This window comes from Ammospiza nelsoni, chromosome 11 (assembly GCF_027579445.1).
Source record: "Ammospiza nelsoni isolate bAmmNel1 chromosome 11, bAmmNel1.pri, whole genome shotgun sequence".
Taxonomy (NCBI): Eukaryota; Metazoa; Chordata; class Aves; order Passeriformes; family Passerellidae; genus Ammospiza; species Ammospiza nelsoni.
In genome coordinates this window covers 15,470,112-15,485,336 of record NC_080643.1, presented here as the reverse complement: position 1 = coordinate 15,485,336, position 15,225 = coordinate 15,470,112, and the positions used below count along the sequence as shown (strand labels likewise).

General features: G+C 42.1%; 1 long non-coding RNA gene across 1 annotated transcript in view; it reads left to right on the top strand.

Moving 5' to 3' along the window:
* Positions 1 to 14,399, top strand: part of LOC132078077 (uncharacterized) — a 41,191-nt gene extending 26,792 nt beyond the window's left edge. Inside the window, exons 2-3 of the long non-coding RNA XR_009419226.1 lie at positions 7,836 to 7,890; positions 14,350 to 14,399. This is a non-coding gene — a long non-coding RNA (uncharacterized LOC132078077). The remainder of the gene's footprint in view (positions 1 to 7,835; positions 7,891 to 14,349) is intronic.
* Positions 14,400 to 15,225: the final 826 nt, after the last annotated feature.

Sequence of the window (15,225 nt, the reverse complement as noted above, 5' to 3'; positions counted from 1 at the left end):
ACTGCTATGGAGTTGAACTATGCCAGAGAGAGTGATGGAAGCTGGGATCTATTTAATTTCAGCATCAGGGCTGTGCTGTGCAGGTGCTCAGGAAGGAGCTCAGGGCTGGCTCTCCTTGGTTGCTGTTCCCATGCTCTCTGTAAATCACTGCTGGTTCCAGCTGTGGGTGATTTGGAGCAGCTCCTGGGAGCTTCAGGAGACACTTCCCTGGGATGGGGTGAGGAGACAGTGTGCCAAGGGAGGGGACAGCTTTGCTTAACCAGACCAACCTGGCAGAGGGGCCATAGCACAACCAGGTGTCCCAAAGCCACCACTGGGTCACGGAGAGCTCCTGGGCAATGCCAGCCTGGCTTGATTTTAGTCCTCTGGGAACTGATAACCAGCCTTGGTGTAGCCACCCGCCCTTCTGTGAATGTACAGTTGTGTGCTCAGCCAGCAGAGGTGGTTTTACTGACTTTTGTTCTTAAAGGTTTGCAGCTAAGCAAAAAAGGTACACAAGAGAGCCTGAACCTTCGCACCTGTAAGGATAACAGCAGTGCTGGCAGCTGCCAGGTAACACAAACACAGATTTCAGGTGGGAGGCTCTGTCAAGAACTGATTTTTCTAAAGAGCAGGGCCTCTAGTCAGCATTTAATCTGGCCTTGTTGTTGCTAGGATGTGTGGCAGGAAGGTTACCTGAGATAGTTTGGAAAATGTAATCTGTCTTTTACTATCAAGTAAATAGAACGTGCTCTGAATTACAAGAAGCTTAAATTCAGTTTTAACTACTGGCCAAAGAGCCACCTGTGACTCTGTGAATGAGTCCCAGGCAGGCCTAGGGATTCACTGAGTCATGGGGATGCACAGAGCTCTGCTTCAGGAACTTCTGAATGGGATTTGGCTTTTAACGTCCTGCAGGGAGATCTTGATTTTCTATTTTATTCAAGGAGCCACTCTGAAACCTTTGTGAAATGAAAGAGAAGAAATAGAAAGTGAGGTTTGGGAATATATTAATTGAACAAAAGCTTTAGTTCATGGAATCCTAGTGTCAGTAAAGCCACTTGAGGGGCAGGCTGAGATAATCTGCTCTGAGGTGTTTTCCTGTTGCATGGGTGTGACTTTAAACCCTGGCGTGCTCATAACTCCAGGAGATTGTTTGTTGCTATGAATTACTAAATGTACAAGGATGCTTGAACAGCATCTGTATGTGGGAGTGAAAATGAGCTATTAAAACCATTGAAAATATGAATGTCTGAAATTAGAATTAGTCACACTCTTTTTTGTTAGATTTGCAAGTCTCCCACTCAGAGAACTGTTAAATACTTTTAATTCTTTAGTCGTCCTTTAAATTATGTCTGTTTCAATGTAATTTTCCTAAGCCTTCATTATTCATTAATTATTTTGTTAAGGATTAACATACTTTAGGTATTGGGGTGTTTGAATTGATTTAATACTTATTTCCTTTACAGCTGTTACTTCTGGTGACTGGCAGCTCTGCAGGTTTGTTGATTTTGGCTTCTCAGCTCAGCAGTTTCAGTGATGAGAAGTTGATGTGTACTCAGCAATTTGAAGAAGAGATTCACTTTTAGTGTCCTCATTTGGATGGCCAGAAATCCCAGTAACTTTATGAATGTAGGCTTAGGGTGGTATTTGCCTTGTTTAAATTTAAAGGGATTAACACTATGCAAGCATTTCAGAAGCTTATTCCAGGAAACTCAAGAAAGCCTGGTGTGTTAATATAGGCATATTCTGAGGTTTTCACCTGTTTTTTTTTTTTTTTCCTTTATACCTTATAAGAGTGTGAGTGGAAAAAGCTCAGACCCCCAGTACTCACCCTTTGCAGCAGATCCAGGGGAATGGGATTCTGCAGGGAGGTGCCATGGTAACTGAAGTCACTGAGTGTCAATCTGTTTATTGGAGAGTACTATGTTTAGGCTTTGGTTTACCCCAGGATGAACAGCAAATGGAAAGTTTGTTTGGTGGTCTCATTTCTGCCCTTTAGAACCCAGAAATGTGAGGTGACACAGAGCATAGGATTGCTCTGCCTTTGCTACTCCACACCTGGAAGATGGGTCCCTGGAAACCAGGGCTGTCCTTTGGAGCACTTTCCCCCTCTTTCCAGATCTGTGGCACCCCTGCAGCAGCTGCACTGCCTGTGCTGTCCAGTGAATGGTCCCCTGCCTGTCTGCAGGGAATTTAGCCCCTGGCACAAGTAGGGGACGTTTGCTTTGTGATCTCCCAGCTGGGAAAACACCAGGAAGGTCATTTCCATGTGAAACTCTGTCATTGGAATATGTAAGAAAAGTGGAAGTGGAGTGGGAATTCATCCAACCTTTTCTCAGAAATAGTGAACAGAGCCACCAATGCAGGCTGTGAAGTCTGGGTGGCGCAATAGATCCTGTTAGCAAAAACATCACAAAAACTGGTGGGCTTCTCTTTATGCCTCTACAAGAACATTTTAAATGTCATAATAAGAGGTGAGGTCTCATTAGCGAGGTTTCATTTTGCATGCTTTCATGCAGCTCTGTGTACACAGATGTATGACCATAAATTAAAATGCAGTCCTTGCCCAAATGTGCAGAGGGGCATTGCAAGGCACTACTTGTTACTTTGCTCATTTAAAATTCAGCCACTACTGGTCAGACTTCATCGTTGAAACAAGATAGTGCTGCTTTCAGAAAGGAATTATCACTCTTGGAGCAGGGTTTGAAACATTTTATGAGCTAGATGAGCAAACCAGGGCCCATCAGAACTCTTAAACTACTGAGAAACTTGTGAAGTCACTAAACCAGCACAGCTTGGGTAGGAAGAGCTCCGGTGTGAGATCAGCTCAGAACAGGAGGCTGCCATTCTCACTTGCAGGTAGGGAGACATAAAGAAGCACAGTGAGGAGAACCAGATAAATTGGAAGGAAAGATTAAATCAATAATAGGGGGGAAACTTTAACAAAGTGATTGTCTGGATAAAAAGCAGGTCTCAAAGGACCTGAGGCTTGACACGTGAAAAATTAATGGGAGGAAGCAGTAACAAATAGTTTTCTAGAAGTGATGTTTTATTGGAAGGAGGATGGATAAGGTATTTACCAAGCATTTAATTAGGTTATGTCCAACATCATTATGAAGTAGGTGAATGTGTGGATTGATTCATCTGGTTAGGGATTTTGTAAATAAAAAGGAACAAATTCAGCTGGAACAAAACAGAATGGTTAGGTAGGAAGATTTCATGCCCTGTAAAAAATATTCTGGGCCAGAAATTGATAATAAATCTAATCACTAATGCTCATCTTCTACAGTGATATTTATACTTTACAGGAAAAACAAAAACCACTTAAGCTTGCAGTGAAATAATTTGTCAAAAGAACCCAAAGTCTATTTAATCTCAGAGAAATAGGAAGCTGTATCTAATAGCTGCCTTATTTTCTTCTATTTCCTTTTTCTGGGGCAAGTTAACATAAACCAGAGTAGTTTATCTGATTTCTTCTATTGGATATAATTGAGTTGATGTTTCTGTGTTGTACTATGTATCTCGGCTTTGCAGGTTCAGTTGAACTTTCAGTGTTTTACAGTCTTTTGCCAGTTCTCCAGTCTTCGGAGTACGAGGAAAACTTTGTGGTAATGGTTTCACATTGAGCTTGAAGACCTCAATAATAAATATTTTGGGTTGGTATTACCTGAAACTACCAGTTAGTTCATACCAGCAGTCAGCTGGTTTATGTGCAGTGGAGCTGTATGATTAAAGCTCACTGAATTTAAGGCTGCAAGGAGCTGGTAAGTGTTTGTACCACTGCAACCTGTAGTTTTCACTGCACTGCAAGTGTATTAATTGTTTTACATAGTGTAAGAAATAAAATATTTCTCAGATGCAGTGCAGCTGCTGAGGAAGGTATAAAAAAGAACAGTTCATGTTCCTACTTTTAGTGATACAAAGCAGATAAGTCCCTACAGGGATTGATAGCTACTTTATATAGTGGAACCTGCTATGTCAGGAATTGAGACTGTGCGAGTGAATTAAGCAATAAACAAGTCTGTGCATGTGACATTTCATTTCTGGATTGCTGTGGAAAATAATGTAGAAGCTGCTCACAAGTGCATTGATTCTGCTTGCTGGCATGTGCAGTCACCTACTTCGTAGTAACACTGGTATACACAGTTTCTGGAACTTATCCTGCATAGCACACAAACCAGAGCAAAAGCTTTTTTTCCTCTTAACTACACTAGAAGAAAGTAGATCCCTTTAGCTGATATGCAGTAACTGCTGCGTTAAATCTGGATTGTTTTAGATAATATGTATAGCTAATTGAGCTTGTGTGTAACATCTGAACATATAGAACAAGCACATTCTCCTCCACACTTGCAAAAATTGAAGAAACTATGTCTGACATCTTCCAAGGTGTATTTGAACTTAGTTGCTGGTTGTAGAATTTTTTATTCCCCTGTGCTGTTACATGTGAAGGAAAACATCTGTTCTAGAGACAACATTGGAGCCAGAAATGGACAGAGAGGAACTGAAGTGGAGAAGAGCAGAGTAACAGGAGTAAGTTCACTTCAGTAAAAACTGAGGAAGCAACATAAAATCATGTTCGTGAACAAGTGCAGACCCAAGCTGCCACCACTTGCAACCCAGGCTGGTTTGGCAGTGCCAGGTGGCTACTGCAATCTGCCATCAGGAACTTGGCCTGGTGGGTTTTGTTTCCCTGGGAAAAGAGCCGGCGTTGGTGTTCAGGGGACTGTGGCCCAGAGTGGCCAGCTGTCTCCTGAAATTCTGCATTGCACAGGATTTCCTCCCGGACCCAAGCTGGCAGAAGTGCCAACTCGGGCACTTGGTTTGACAGTGCCAAGTGGCTCCTGCAATCTGCCATCAGGAACTGGGCCTAGGGTTAGCGTACTGAAACCCCAAAGCCCAGAGCTCCAGGCACACTGCAGCTACAAAAGGCATCCCAAGGGGAACACAAAACTGAAAATACATGCCTGCCTCCAAAGCCTTTTCCTTAGAATCAGCCTTGTCCAGAGTAGCCAGCTGTCTCCTGAAATTCCGCATTGCACAGGATGCCTCCCAGACTCCAGCTGCCATCATCGCCATCTCCGGCGAATTTGGTGTATCCTGTGCTGTAAAATGCACATGCCTTCATTTTTAACTGTGCTGAAATTTTCTGCTGGGCCTTGGTTTTAATTCATGGCTTGGATAATGAGTTTTGGAGGTTTGTGGACTTGACCAAAATGCTTTTAACATTTGCATGAGAACCACAGGGTCAGGAGAGTACAGGGGGCTGCAGTGCTCCAGGATCCTGCCTCTGCTTTCATCAGGACCCCTCGTTCTGGTCTGTGTCTGTGCTGGGTCATTGCTCTATTTCTGAGTTTGAGAGAGATCCCTGTTTTCTATGGTACTGAGCAAAGGGTGCAGAGTTTTTGTGCTTTGAAATGCTGCTGGAATTTTAGAGCCCAGATGAAAGCTTTTAGCATCTGCCAAGATACAAAGCTCCTGTTCATGCTATTGAAAAATCTTCTGTTAACAGCAGCTGTTAGTAATAGGCATAACTTCTCTGCATACCTCAAAGCATATTAGCAAGTAATTAGAAAAATTGTTGCGGGACTCAAGAAAAAAGGCTACTGGAGATGTGTCACAATAGGAAATCTCTTTGTCCATCTGCTCAGATGTGACAAGAAAATGTATTTCAAATAATATGTACTGTGGCAGCGCTGGATGTCAAAGTGTTTAAAAACACATTAATGGTCTCTCAGATGTGACATATTTAGCAGGACTTAATAATAACAAAAACTTGGATTTAATGATTTTTAGACATCACATAAGGTGGCTGAATCAAGCTAGAAAATTCCTTAGAAGATAAGAAGATAGGTTTTCTTTCACTTTTGAATGAGGTTTTTCCTTTGTTCTCCAGTTCTATCGTTTGTTATCCATTATTGCTGCCTTCCTGAACATGTGAGGACCAGTGAAATCTATCAGAATATCAGAAGGAAGGCACAATGCAGCTATCACCAGCTACCACATCCATCACCGTTTGTCTTCAGTGCTGTGACTGAACAAAACTTGTTCTATCTCTCTCCAGTACTGTTAAAAATTTTAACACTATTTTACCTTGCAGCTAACTGATCAGTGTCCCATATCTCATTTAGTAAGATAACCATTCTGTCCAAGCTGCAGTAGTATTTGGCACTATGTGGAAAATCCTTATGAATTCGTTTTGGTATTTATAGCATTAGCCATGAGTTGATTTGATACTAGAAGAAATATCTGTGATGCTCAGCTGTGGCAGAAGTCACTTCTGTATCTGTTAACATGTTATGTCTTTTGTTATAAAAGTATTTTGTTTCAGGAGGCTCAGATGCAGAAAGGCAGAGAGTTCCAGCTGCAGCAGATAAGCTAACTTATTGTGACTCTTGTCGAAGGGGAGAATTGGCAGCGAAAAATTTAATACATTTCAGCAGCACTGGGTCAGAATATTTAGACAGAATACATAGGACATAGAGAGAATTAACAGTGTTAATCTAATCTGTTCTTACACCTCAGCTCCCTGGGCATGCTGGTACCCCAGCAGCTTCTATTGCTGCCTGTCTTTGGCAGAGAGAGCACATCCTCTTGGAAGAAAGTCTGCTGTAATTCCTTCTTCATTTTAGTCTTCTTACCTTGTCTGGGACATTATTTCCAGCTCTCTTCACTAGGTGGATCAGTGGAGTGTATCCTTTGGTGCTGTTGCTTGGTTTATGCTTCCCTTGCAGACAGTCACAGCTGGCTGTGGGCTGGAGTTTTAAACCTGTTGCACATGCTTTGCAGCTCCCTGCAAGGTCACCTGTGTGACTGAGCTCACGCTGGCCTAGCAGATGATACTGCCTGTCACATACTCAATTATAGATACAGGTTTGGGGGAAAACAATAGAATGCTGGTGTAAATTTCCAGATTAAATTTTAAAGGAAGCACCCCAGGAACAGATATACAACACTTACTGCATTGGAAAAAAACACAAAAAACTCTGAAACTCTCTATTTATAAACTTATTTACTTAAGTCTGTATTTTGCTAGGAAATAGTTCTAGGAAGTAAAAATAACTTTGGCATTGACTGAAGGGCAGCATTCCTGTAAGTAAGTTTTTTCTGGAGCAGAAGCTCACTGGTGTTCATGGCTTAGGGTTGGGCAAGAAGCACAAGTGGAGGAGTTCCCCTCCTCAGCAGTCAGGGTCTTGAGGGGAGTTGTAAAACTACAACATGGGAGAGAATGATGTCCTGGGAGCTCAGAAGAAGGCCCATGAGGGATTTGAGGGGGAATTTCATGGCATCCCCTCCTGATTAATGACAGCCAGCATGGCACCCTGCCCCATGGACAACCTGCCTGCCTTGGTGGGGGGATCAGGTAAAGTGCATCCCATTCCCTGTGGAGCCAGTGTTGGAGACGGAATCGCTGCTGGAGATGGGCCAAGGTCTGGCTCTGAGTGTTTATGCATCTTCTCAGCTTTCATTGTTTCTCTGCTGATTGCTTCCGTATATACAAAATCTGACAAATAATTGTAGTTTGAAGGGCGTGCTTAATGGAGGGCCATAAAAGTGATTCACAGGCAACTGTAAACTGAACTATTACACTAAAGGATAAAAAGCTTCCTTAATGAGCTGTACAAGACAGTTATCGATGTATTTATGAAAACATTTCCAAGTACATGTTACCAGGGGAATTAAAAGATAAATATTTAAAGATCGGCTGACAGTTTTCACATGTAGCAAAACTCCAGTTTCTCTATTAGGTAGTAAATTTATAAAAGGTATATATTTACATGATTTGTAACAAAAAAAGAAACAAAACTTGCATTAAACCCTGATGTTTTTCTCTGTAATTGTGTTTTTCTATTCAGATGAAGAGATGAAGCATGAAGAAAATGGGCGGATGACATTCAGAATATTAATAAGGTAAACCAACATTTTTCCCATCCAAATAATTTATTAACATCCTGCCACAGAACTGTATTTAAGAGGATGAAACCTAACAACAGTTCAGAGTTTGATTAAGTTTCTTTTCATCCTATCATTGCTGTACACAATTAGGTTATTCAAGTGTGATCCTTAAACATTCCCAATATGATTCATAGCCTTGTTCTTCACACCCCAGAGAGAGAAAAATTGGTCTGTGGGCATGAATCTGATTAATATATGGATCAATGCATGCCCTTTTAAGGTTTATTATACACATGCACTTTTAGTTTGGCTAAATGATTATCTCATTGTGTTACTTGCTCTTTTTAGATGTGCTGTGTTATTGTGAGCAAATATTTAGAAGCATTTTTAAGCATTTGGGGCTGACTCGTGGTTTGGCACTACCTGGTCAGTTGAGATTACTTTTATTCTTGAATGGATTAATAGTCAATAGGTGTTAAACAATAAGATTTTCCTTTGGACTACAACTGCTGTGTTGTGCAGATCTGACATAAAGAATGAAGATCTGGGTCATGATTTCAAGCCAGCTTTAAAGTTTTTTCAGATATACCTATTTCTGAGGTTTATTACCCCAAAAGGTTTATAGATGGAGGCCATGCCAGTAGCTGTGACTCCTTGAAAAGGAGGGGTGACAAGGTAGGCAGTGCAAAACATTGTCCCCAGCCTTGGTCCTGCTCAGGGTAAAGCTCCTGGCAGTGCTGAGTTGTGGTAGCAGGAGTGCTTCTGTCATGGGGGACCCTCCTACAGCCTCAAGAAGGTTGGGGTGAAGCTGAATTTAGCCCCAGGTGATGATGCTCACCACCTTAATAATAATAATAATGATAATCTTAACAAAATTACAAATACCAAAATTAGAATGATTTCTACTAGGACAAAATAGAATATTATCACTTACAGAAACACCAAGTAGATAATTTGGCTAAAAGCATTGATTAACTTCACAGATGCCAAGGAATCATTTAGTAGTCTCCTCTAGGACTTATGAATCTTTCAAAGTGTAGTGCATGTAATAATTTTAAACTTTTTCTAACTTTCTGATGGGACACTAGGATTTGGTTTTTTCTTTTTTTCTATTGACATTATTTGATCACTTTAAATTTTGCTTTTGTGAGTGACTCTTCTATTCCACTTGCTCTATTACGATGCAGTTGTTCTAGTCCATGAGAGTCACTGTCCTCAGAACAAAAGGTGATTTGTGGATTAGGGATTCTATGGAAAGCTAGTGATGATTGGTTTGTTTCTACATGAGAATGTGAGGGATGGAGAGTAGAATCAGAATTCTAAACAGTTAGTGATAGTGGTGGAAGCACACTCAAGCCTGGGGAAGATTTTCAGTCTGGCTCTGCACACCATGTGTCTGACTCTTTGGGTGGAACAGCCTGTGTTAATTATGTCTTTAATCTCTCTTGTACCAAATTGCCAGTGGTTGAGAGAGAGAAACCCATTGATCAAAAGCAGAGTATTATTTCAAGCATAATAATAATTTGTAAACCCAGTACTTGTACAACAGCTGTTGCATCATCTCCATTGCAAGCACATTGTTGTGCATTTCATAGCACAAGTAAGGCTTCATTTCAGTGGCTATTGGGAAAGCACGTATGGATTTGATTTCTTGGTACATATGCACAATGTATTTGATTTCTTGGTACATATGCACAATTAAAACTTGAAGAATTTGATTTGAATACAGTTTATAGATTGTGCACTTCAACCTGGGCAGCCTTCCCTTGTGCCCCTGTTGTTATGACACGTGCTCTGCACTGAAGCTGCTGCTGCAGCCCCCTGCTCAGCTGAGATGCTTGTTGAGATCAGCTGGTGGAGGTGCCTTTACTTCCATCTGGAGAACTGAGGCATTTTACATGCAGGGAGGCTCACAGCAACAAATCTGCAGGTAAGAAGGGAGGAATTCCTGAAAGATTCCCTGAGGCTGCCAAACTGTGTTACATCCCCTCTATTCACTGCTTTGCCCGCTGCCTTTGCACATTGTGACTGTCAGGACATGCAAGACCCTGTGCTTCAGATACCCGGATAACATTGGACTCTCATCTGTATTGATTTCAGGAAATACAGTGTGTGCATTTTTTAGCAGACTCAGGCACATCTTAACTCAAAATTTGCCCTGTAGGGAGGAGTTTTTTACCCTGCAGCTACTCAAAATGTCATAGACAGCTGTATTTGCCCCACCAATGCGATCCTTGTTTCGTCCCGCAGGCTGGAGCAACACGCTGCTCATGGGGCAGAGCTTGCACAGTGCTGAAACTGCAGCTGCTGAAACCTGCACAGAGCATTCCTTTCCCTGAGCAGCCCCAGCCCTAGCTGAGGATACACAGCACTGGGATGCACTCAGGTTTATGGCGTTCCCAAATCACCCAGGGCAGCACACACAGCCAGGCAGATCCATCAGAGCAGTTACCCTGGCAACTATCACATGAGATTTTCCTTGCTAGGAATGAACACAGGAGCTAAATTTGACATGTGCTACGTCATACACAGTGAATTCCTCAGATGGAAGCACGTGCAGGCAGGAGAGCTAACACCTTTTGCAGTGTGGTGTGTATGAGCACAGTTTGTGGTGATTGGGATGGGGCTGGGCTGAGCCTCATCCCCAGTGGGCACAGCTGTGAGCAGCAGGTGGGCAGCACTGACCAATGAGCCAGGGAGTGCCCAGGGGCACTGCCCAACCACCAAAGGGAGCAGAGGGCACACAGGTGCAGGGCATCAACACAAGGGGATAAAAGGCTGGGCTAAGAACAAGAAGGGCAGATGCTTGCAGCCTTCTAAAGTGGAATGATGTTACTCTGCGTGGGCAGATGCCTGAAGCTTTCTGAAGTGGTCTGGTGTTACTGTGTGTGGTATGAAGCCTTCTGAAACTGTATGGAGATGCTCTGTGTATGGTGGCCATCTCAGCTGTGACAGTGATGGGGTGAGTGCATGCCAACAGCAGTGCTGTGCTCAGAGTTTAAGTTCATTAGTGTGTTGCCTAAAGCTGGTCTGTGTGGTGTTAATTGCATAACCAATGTTTTTCGGAGGAGTTCAACGAGGGTGAACATAAGTTAAACCTCTTGCCCACAACCCCTTAGTAAAAGATGCCTTATTGAACTTTATTAGTAGAATAATGAAACCTTACAGTTCCTGGAGAATTCTCTTCAAGCTTGCATGGTGGGGGTTGGATTTGCTCAAGCTGCTGACTTTTTTACAGTGTCACATAAACAGAAGAGCGTCTGCACATTGAGAGTTTTCAAAACACCCTGAGTAGGGTGCAGGAATATTTTGCACTTTCCCCCCTCCTTCTCCTCTCCAGTCTGGGGCAGCTGTAGCTCCCAGGAGCATGAATGGTGGTTTGAGGCGAGGAAGGGTTTGATTAATGCTGACAGATGGCACAACCACAGCTTTTGGGACCTGACCTCCTCTGAAGTGCATTGTTGGAAGTGCCTGCTCCTTACCACTGCCTCTCATGCTCCATGGCATAACAAATTCCCCTTCCTGAGAGTTTCAGCATTCACAGTTCTGTTGTTTGAGTGCTGATTTTACAGAACATCTGTATGGCTCGTTGACAGATGTGATCAGTGAGACCTGGGTAGGAGAATTATTAAAAAGAGAAATTCTGCAATAATCTGAAGGGCTTTTTTCTGATGTAGGGTTTCGTTTTATCAGCAGACATCTCAAAGAATGAATATTTACCAGTATCAGTTTTGCTAAGTCATTCCTCAAGTGCAAGGGTTTGGATGCAGGTGCTGCCTTGAGATCCAGGTGTTCCGTGGTCCTTAGAGCTATTAATGATTGTAAATATCTGATACAGATTTCAGAGAGCCATGGCAAAGCTTTCTCTTTCTTTACATCTTTCATCCTTTTAATATTCTAATCGCCTTCTTTGTCTTCCTAATACCTGAATTTAACGTCATCCTAATTATTCTGTGTGGATTTCTGCCACATTTGGCATTTGGTATCAGTACTGGTAGTTCCATTGTTTTCAGCAGATGGAGAGCTCACCTAGAAAAGGCTGCAGAGAGGAGTCAGTGTCTCACAGAGCCAGATTCACACTTAGGTTTGTACCAGTTAGATCAGGAGACCTGGGCAGTGATGGAGTTTTACCAAGAAATTAGGAAGGTTGAGGCTAAAATCAGAGATGCTCAAAGTAGAAAAATCTCTACATCTTCCATGGGAAGGTAGAGCTGGGAGAGGGATTCTTCACTGACTTTCTTTGCTGAAGATCTCAGGAGTGGGGTTGCCTGTATAAGGAATGCTGATGAGAATAGGACAAGGAATGCTGATGTTGGGCTGTTCTTGGTTGGTTGGTTTCTTTTAATAGAAGCTTGAAAAAGGTTCCCCAAAGAACAAGAGGACTCAGAAGATATTTATTTTGCTTTGTAGTTACTTTTAAATTAATTGTCTTCAAGGGGAATCTAATTCAGGAAAAGATAACCCAAGTAATTTTGCATTTTTCATTGAATTAGAACACCTTTTCGTGTGCTTTTAAAGTGCTGCTGGCTTTGTTCTCCTTAAGAATCACATCTAGAAGCAACAGCAAGGTGTGGGCACCTGGAGATGTGAAGTTGTCATGTTGTCTTTCTTGTCCTGGCACAAGCTGCTCCAGCCCAGCTTGGTTAATCTCTGATGAAGAATTCTCATGCTGCTGCTAGAATGGGAGGAAGGAGTTGTTGGGTTGGATGGGAGTGGCTGAAGCCTGTGCATCACTGGCTAGCTAATATGCTGATTTCATAACAAAACACTGACGATAAAGCCAAAAAGTACCTTTTGCATTGTTGCCTGTGCTTCCTCTGCCTTCTTCAATGAAACTGAGACAAATCTATAGACAAATGACAGGCACTGAGGGAAGGCTTCTGGTTGTGTAAATTCATTTTTACCAAACAAGGGGAACATGTCAGATGCTTTGCAGAGCATCTCTGGATGTGGACAGGGTTGCTCAGATGCAGCACATGATCAGGGCTGTTGCTTCCTGCTGTAATGAGCAGACTGAAAACTTCAAAAGGAGATTTCTGGCTGTGCTGTGTGTGCTCACAAGGCCTGTCAGTCTGTCATTCCCATTTGATTTAGGATGATGAAAGCAGAAGCAAAATCAAACTCAGTGAAGTGAGTTTGGTTTGATGGGATTATAACTCCCAGTGCTCTGGGGAGGGAGTGATGATGCCCGTGGTAAGTGTGATACAGCACTGTCAGGTCTCGCATGACAATGGGCAGAGCCTGCAAACATGAGCAAGAGCACTGCAGCTGGAGCCTAGCTCTGAGCTGGCTGCCTTTGCAGCTGTGCAGCTCTTGGATCTTTGCTTTGGTCCACCACAGAGTTGATGCTGAACAGGTACCTTGCTGCTTTCCCAAAGGTTAAGGGATCTGCAACTCTGTTTTAGCACTGTGTGGCTCTTCTCACAGGTTCAGCTCAATCTTTGGATAAGCATGTTGTTTCCTATGTGTACTTCTGTGTTTTGTGGAGTTGGAGACTCTCCAGCCTCACACCATGAAACAATTATTGGAAAGAGAAGCAATCACATTTTCCCATCTTCCAACACCAGAGTATTACATGTTGACAGTAATTTACTTTGTTCTGCCCAGGTCTGTGAGCAACTGCACAAAGTTGCTAGCATGAATGTATTAAAATGAAATACATTGTTTTAAAAACCTATTCCTTTATTCCTAGTAAAGTACAAACTGCATCCCAGAAACCTCATTCAGTTTTCCAGCTGTCAGTGGAAGGAGCTTTGTGCCACAAGATTTTTCTTTTCCAGCTATATTGGTTTTATTAGATATGTCCCCTCCTCTGAACACTTCTTTTAGGCTAAAAATGTTCCTGCTCCATCACTTTGCACACAGACACCTGATTCTGTGTGCTGTCACACTGGAGAGAGCCGAATCCTCTGCTGTGAGTGTGTTGGGGTGGAGAACATCCACTCAATTATACAGAGCCAATTCCACAATTCCTGCAGAGGGAACAGCATCACTGACAACCAGAAATACAGTCAGAAAATAGCACAAGGCATTTGCTCAGTACAGTGGGATTTTAGTGCTGTGCACTGAAAAACAATGACAAACAACATGCTTGCTGCTGTATTAATAGGTTTTATTTCACTACAATTCCTACATCACATTTTTCAGCTTGTCATCCTTTTCCTGTATTAATCCCTGCTGGAAGGTTGTGTTCACATCTTCCCCGTGTTCTGTCCTTTCTGATAAATTTCCCAGGAAATGAAACAGGATAGAAATGCTGGGGTGGTACTAACGAGACAATACAGACTCAGTGAGGAGGAATGATGCTGTGAGTCTTATTTGATGACTAGATTTTGAAATCCTAGCAACCACCTTGTGTGTAAAATTTGAAGCTCCTCCATGAAATTTGTTAAGGCATTTTCTGTTTTTTTTAGTCTGATTTTCTGTGTTGTTTGTATGTTATATGCTTATGTGATCTTTATTTTTAACATGCAGTTCATATTTTAACATATGGCATTGGAAAGCTAACGACCAGTGAACCCAGCTACTCAGGTACAATCCTTCTTCCTTTAATCTAGCCTCATTTTCCCACTCCTTTGAACTGTTAATTCTGCTCTCTGTGCCTTTACATGGACAGTGTTGAAAACCTGTGACAGAGTCTGGTTTTCTCTGCAAGGCTGAATGAAGTCATTTTAACTTATCTCTTGTGATGATCTAAGATTGTTATTAATGATGGGAGACTGAGCAATTCTTTACACTGTAGCCCTCTCCTATGTGTCTTGTTCTCTAGACTAAAATCAGAACATGTCAGGAACTTCCCCTACAGGCAGATCTCCAGCAGCACACACACTGTTGATGCTGCAGTGCCTGGCTGCTTTAATTTGTACAAACAGAAATTTGGCAAGTGAAACTGCATTTGTTAGATCATCTGATATTCAAATGGAGGATGATTGAAACAAAACATTGTGGAAATGTAGCTCAGGAAAACTTCTGTTTCTCCCAGAGAAATGATTTTTGTCTTTGCATAAGACTATAAAACAACTGGGTTTTAGGACAGCTCACTCTCTAAATAATGACACAGCTACCAGGAACATTTTTCTTTTTGTCATTTAAAAAACTGCCATTTTTTACTCATTCTTTATATGTGTTAGTTATTTTGGTGGCCTTCTTAGCCTGTTCTGTATTGCAGGTTGTAGTTGTAGTTCAATTTCGTGGAAATAAAAAAAATATTTCTCTGCCATAAAAATACAGTATTACCTCAGACAACTGGGTTAATTTTCACTTTGGCACAAGCATAATTCCTGAACAGGCACTTAATAAATTCAAAAATAACTGAACATAAAGGCCTGATGTTTGGTTTTCAAACAGGTG